General features: G+C 40.8%; 1 long non-coding RNA gene across 1 annotated transcript in view; it reads right to left on the reverse strand.

The window, feature by feature from the left end:
* Positions 1-1,701: 1,701 nt before the first annotated feature.
* The window catches only part of LOC117285206, a 5,604-nt gene continuing 905 nt past the window's right edge, over positions 1,702-6,400 (reverse strand). The window contains exons 2-3 of the long non-coding RNA XR_004516179.1: positions 3,858-3,938; positions 1,702-2,140 (exon numbers count right to left, since the gene is read on the reverse strand). This is a non-coding gene — a long non-coding RNA (uncharacterized LOC117285206). The remainder of the gene's footprint in view (positions 2,141-3,857; positions 3,939-6,400) is intronic.

The following is a 6,400-nucleotide window of genomic DNA, read 5'->3' on the forward strand; positions in this document are numbered from 1 at the left end:
TTAGTTTACTAAGTACTTGTAATTTAGAAAAAAATAGTGACTAGAAAAGAATCTTTTCCAAGAAACCAGTTAGCAAATTTACTACAATATTGATTTAAAGTTGATCTTTCCATCTAAATTAACTCAGACTCATCACAGTATAAAAGTGGAGCCGCAATTATATTTATATAATGGAAATTCTTATTTGAGTGATGATTTTAATTTGTGAAACTTTTGGGTTTTTTCCTTTCCTCTGCCTAGAAAAGGAAAATTTGCATAAAGCGATAAAAGATTTACCCCTAACACTTTGTAAAATATGTAAGTTGTGTTATTTTACAGCATGCTTACGTGTGAACTTACTTTAATTGGATTCTGAGAACATAAGAGCCTTGTAACGTACCAGGTGGTATGTTTTTACTCTGGCTTTTTTCAATCTGTTTTCCAGCTACAGGTCAGTTTACAAAAAATGCCACCGCGTATTTCAGCATTAATTTCAAATTCTGTTCTTATCCCAAGCACGTGCAAATTGGCCTCACAAACGTGTGGCTTTAATCCATGAGCTCCTTTGCAGGAGGCTCTCAAATCTTCCACCAGGGCCACACAAGCCAAGCAAAATAACTTTCTCTCCAACGTACATTAACTTAAAGAACCTACCTTTCACATTAAGTAACAACAAGAAATAGCCTTGTATTTCAGCCAGCTTTTCAATTTAATGATAAGCTCTAGAGCTAATTAATTTAATAGACTACACGATGCCAATTTTTTTTTATTTACCTTTTTTTTTTTTTTTTGTCTTGATAAACATTGGTGTGCTTGAATGGACACCTCTATTTTCCTTGGAGTTTTAAAGCTTCCTTTTATGTGTGTGAAAAATGGCTAAATATGTCAGGGTTTATCAAACAGAGCCTAGCTTTTTTGGCTGGTTCCTTTCACCTTATCTAGCAAACACTTTACTCTCTCCATCAAAATGGGTCAGAGCAAACACCAGTATGGGCTGCACACATAACCAGAGCTACCTCGAAACGATCTCCAGACTCTTTAAACTCAGCCAGAAAGCTGATTAGGCCCCAGATCTTTGGACATTATCTTATTTTTGATAGCTGTGCTATGAAAAGGCAATAAAGAAAAAAGCTGTCTAATAGGAAAGCAAGTTAAAGTGTGTGCTTACTTAGGAGGTGTACTTCAAAGAAACGGGGGAAAGAACTGTGTAAACTTGTTTAACTATTTGTTAAATCTCAGAAAGGGCCATGTTTTTTTTAAAAGAATGTGTATATGAGTTAAAAAAATTTTTTTTTAAGTCCAAACAATTCACGTGTAGGAAGCAAAACATCACTGTGGTATATTTGCCTTTCTGGGGGTAGCCCGATACCTTTGTGGAGGGCCGTTTAAACACCTCTGAAAGTATTATTAGTCTGAATGTGAGAAAGCCAAAGATTCATGCCAGGTCTGTAGAACAGTTGTGAAAAGACACCGTAGCAAGGTTTGTATATTTCAGTAAAATTCCTTTTACCCTTGTCCAAAAAGAGAGAATAAAGGAAAAAGACAGAAAATGCTTAACACCAGAGCCGAGTTTAAACGTCGAAAATTCACTTTTCCTTTAAAGTAGAGAACAGAAAGACAATGTTCAGGAGGAATATTTACATGTGCCCATTCCCGGCGGGAGGTTGAGCACCTCGATCTCACACCAAGCCCAGCATCTCAGGATTTCGTGTCTTTGGGGGACACACGCAGCGTGGAAGCAGTTTGCCTTCCTGAATTCGACACGCTGAAAAGGAGAGGAGTGGACCCTTGATGGAAGAGAGGAAGGAGAGGGGCGCCCAGGGCCCGGTGAAGAGGAACACGTGTCAGAAAACACCAGCTCCTGTCCACGCTTGTTTGCACAGTCGGTTGGGGGAAGGGACACGAACTGAAAACTCTTCATACCTGAGGCTCTGAGAATCTGACTGGAACAAAAGCAAGTCATATTCTATATCCGCACTGAGTGGCCCGGAGAGAAGGTGGGGGGTGCGGGGCCATCTTTCACACACTCTGTTTTCCTTCAGTGTTCATCTCAGGTTACCATCCCAAGGGCAAGGCACCAGCTCAAAATCAAAAAGAAAGCTCTTGCACAGTTGAAGTGACGCTGCTATCATTTCCTATTCAAACTGGTTTTGTCTTCATTCTAAATCCCAACGCGTGGATTGGAAAAGAGTCAAACCCTGAACATTTTTATTATTTCAGCCTATTCACATCGAGACCCTAGTTCTTAATCAGCATTCCAACGTGCTATTTGGACCTATCTCTTTCAGTTAGAAATAAATTCGGACTTAGCCAACCTCATAGTGCCTGGCACATATGACATGCATAATAAGCTCAAAGGCTACTTCCAACAAGGGTGTTAAAACATCAGTAACACCTTCAATAGCATGAACGAAGGATGTTAAAACAGATTCTGAAGGACTTAGATATTTAGCATAAAGCAAACGCGTAGAAGGAACATGCAGGCATTCCTACCAAACAGAGTGGCCACAGAGCAAGTGACAGGGTGGTTTGACCTCATGGAGTGCCCTTAGTAGAGTTTCCCTGTGATTTGGTGCACAAACATCTCGGTGGAGTTCCCACCTCTGCCCAGAGCCAATGTGAGCATGGCATTTACACAGGAGACTAATTAGTGCATCTGGGGCCGGGGGACACAGGGAAGACTGTGACCACTTTGTCCCCTGGCTGGCAGCCTTGCGATTTGGAAACTTGCAGGCTTTTGAGCAGCCTCAATAGGGTCAATTCAAGTTTACAGTTTAATTGTTTTAATTATGCCTCATATTGATAGGCTGAAGCACAGGAAAGATCATTGCAGAGCCGCTGCTCCTTAAGTCAGCAGGAGGGGAACCTGGGAACATAATGTAAGAAAATTATGAATAGCAAGGCTGAGCTACAGCTTTGCTTTTTCGTGTGCCTGCTAAATATGGGAAAGCCTGGCATCGGAACTTTTGAAAAGTGTAAGGAAGCAATGGTGCTCTTTGGTTGTTGTTCAGGGGAGTGAACCTGCTGAGTGCTGGCCTCGACCCGGAGAATGGAGCAGAAATCAAAGTGGACAAGCCAGGAACTTATAAGCAAGGGGATTTTGATCTGTAAGTCTGATTGCTCCTAGAGGAAGAGGCCTTATTTATCTAAAGGGGGGTGAATTTAAATGTCAGAGTCTCATTGCAAAAGTGTAGGTAATCATATCAAAAACACGATTGATAATATTAAGACATCCGTATACATCTAGGCTATAAAATGATAACTGGTGAGTGACTAGGATGCGTACAAGTCAGGCTCTGCTGTGAGAGTGTCACACATCATCCTCACAGCAACTCCTGATGTTCTTACTGTTATTTCACAACACGAAGAAACCCAGGGATGGGGAAATTCAGGAAGCTTCCCAAGGGCTGCACAACTAAGAAGTGGCCAAACTTCAAAAAAGTTAATTGGCATGTGTAGAGACATGCGAGCATGTATTAAGTACGGTCAGAGTGTCCCCTTGCAAATAAATAGGACCTGTTTGATTTATTTAACTCCCCAGGAAACAATGAAATTATTTTCCTCATTATTATGGGTAATGTACCTAGTAGTCTATTACAGAAACTTGGTAGTGAATGGCCTTAAAAGGTGTATTCTCCATGCAAGCCTATGATTTCAGAAGCACCTTGGATTAGTGCTGCAGATCGATTCCCGTGGCATCTCGACTTCTTTAGCTCATGTGATTAAAATGTTTATAATTAGTTCACCACCAACACTGGCCTTTCCTTCACCTTGCTTGGTCTGCCTTAGTGCCCCCATCTGCCATGGAGGCATAGGTAAATATTTTCTTTGCTAGGCTGTCCTTTCACTTTCTCTTGGAATATCATGGCTGTACTTACTTTTGATAAAGTCTGTTTTCTCAGCAGAAAGATGCATCTCCTGGAGTTGGACAAATGTTGTGGGTTTTTGTCATTGATCATCTAAGGATAAAGAGTAACATATAGAGATAAAAAGAGGTGCTGAACACAGTTTTATCAGCAAAGAAAACAGGCCATGGGGACCTCCCAGATCTGTCCCAAACAAGAGACAGTAAGAGAAACACTTTAGCAACACCGGAAATAAAGCATATGTGACAAAAGAAAAGACTACATGGAATCAGAAGAGTGTATCACATTTGGTTGGTGTCTTTATCGTCATTTTAAAAAGGAAAAGAAAAAAAATAAGACAAGGAAGAAATGGAAACAAAAGTCTTTGTAAATAGGGAAGGGAGGAAGGAGTGAAGAGAGGGCAGGGATGTGGGAAAAAATAAGAACCAAGACCTGTCATGTAAAGGTACAAGATCCCAATGATGAATGTGACTTACTGTATACCTAAAAAGTACCAATAAATGCAATGAAAATAAAAATAAATATGCAATGAAGCCAAATGATACACTTTAATGAATAATACCCAAAAATAAGGAAGAAAATTTTGGCAATGTTACTATTACCTGCCCTCACTAGGTGTATTTTTTAAAAACTCCCCTAATATTAAACTAAGAGTGGAAAGGAAACACACTTTAGGTGTATTGGCTTATGAGAGGAGAGATTATGCACTTAAAATCCCTTTTTAAAATACTACGAATTCCCTCCCTGGACTGCAGCATTATACACTCACACAATTAATCATTTTGGTAATGACCCCCATGTGACCCAAGGTGACAAAATAAAACTGATAGACAAATTCTAAGATGACCTTTCCAAGCTTCAAGAATCTCTAAAAGACAAATGTAAAAACACCAAGTACAATAAAAAACATGTCTGTGGGTAGAAATCAGCACAACTTGAAAATGTTGCTTTTACACACAGAGACATAAAAATATTACCAGCCAGAATAATAGTTATCCAATAAGATGCACAGAAAAAATGTGCCCCATTTTATCATGACAAAAACATGCATTAAAAATACATAAGTTGACACATGACACGCATGTATGTTTTACTAGTGTTAGCCACAGAAATTGGATTTTTAGTCAAAAAATCCAATAGGAAGTAATCATTTATTGGTCCTGCACTATGTAATCTAACTTAGGTCACAACTTTCAGAATCTTTAGGATGTGCCCATAACATTGCATCCATTACCTTGAAAATACACAAATACTGTGTTTGTTTGCACCCTGAACAGCTGACGAGGAGGAGGAGGAGGAGGAGGAAGAGGAAGAAGAAAGAAATCTTTCCTCCTCCTTAGAAGTAAGTACACCTAGCAAGAATCCAGTTTACTACCTGCAGACTTTAGAAACTAAATCCACAAAGCAAACTCAGAAGAGCAGGCGTGGGAAAGAACAATTTTGTCTGCCTTTCTATGGCTGGCACACTTTAAACCTGCTGTGGGAAAAAGAAAAAAAACAGCAGTGAAAGAGGAGAAGCCTACACAGTTTGACCTTGTCCTCACTGCCTCTCCACTCCAGTACCACCCACTGCCCCATGCGGGGAATGTTGGTCCAGCCCCAGACTGTCGATGAATCATCTGATCACACTTCAGGGAACTAGGGTAAATAAAGTTCGCATGCTCTGTAATTATTAATTACAAAAACTGAACAGTCTGGAGAAGCGTTTAAACTATTTGGAGATTGCAGGTGGAGGAAGGTTTGTTAGCAGTAGTTGTTCATTGAAATCTCTTACAGGATTTTTTTTTTTTTTTTTACCTAGTCTGTGAAGCAGAGCCTGCTGTGCTAAATTATGAACCAAAGGCTTTGGGGTGGGGACAATCAATCACAATACCTGGGGTAGTGTGTAATGTACAATGCTCTTGTCAGCGTGAGCAGGCTGCCCCCGAACACAGCCCCCCAGCAGGTTAAATAAATATGATACTATAGACAAGCCCTCAGGTTCACAGGACTGCATCAATCAGCCGTTGATAAAATACAATCTTCCTTTAATACATGCTGAGAAAGTTATTTAACACTTACAGAACCTATATCCATTTCTTGTCCCTTTTTTTTTTTTAAGTCTTCTTGGAAAGTGTAACTCTTTTAAAGGGCACGAGGAAGAAGTTGCAAGATCCTGAGAGTGAAGAAGTGGATTTTGTGGTGCCAGAGAAACTGAGGCACAACCATGAAACTAGGACGTGCACAGGGGAAGCGCTAGGAGTGAAGGAACTGCCCAGAGGGCGGGGAGGATGCAAATCACACCTGAAACACCGCAGAGGCTCTGGCAAAACGCGGGTACCTTGCTGAACTGGTTCCTGCCGAGAAACCCCTGGTGCATTTCAATTCCGTATTTATTTCTGTTCGTTTTGGCTCTGTGGTTTGCGTGCATGGGGAGCAAATGAAGCAACTACTGTATCCTGGATTAATTTGAAGGAAAAGCTAACCGGGCAGGGGATAATTCCACCGGGGAGGGAGGCAACCGTGAGTCTAGGGGGATGGGCCCATGGAGCTCGTGGTGGAGGGGGCCCCACGAC

This window comes from Fukomys damarensis, unplaced genomic scaffold, assembly GCF_012274545.1.
Source record: "Fukomys damarensis isolate Sample0158 unplaced genomic scaffold, DMR_v1.0_HiC HiC_scaffold_7, whole genome shotgun sequence".
NCBI lineage: Eukaryota > Metazoa > Chordata > Mammalia > Rodentia > Bathyergidae > Fukomys > Fukomys damarensis.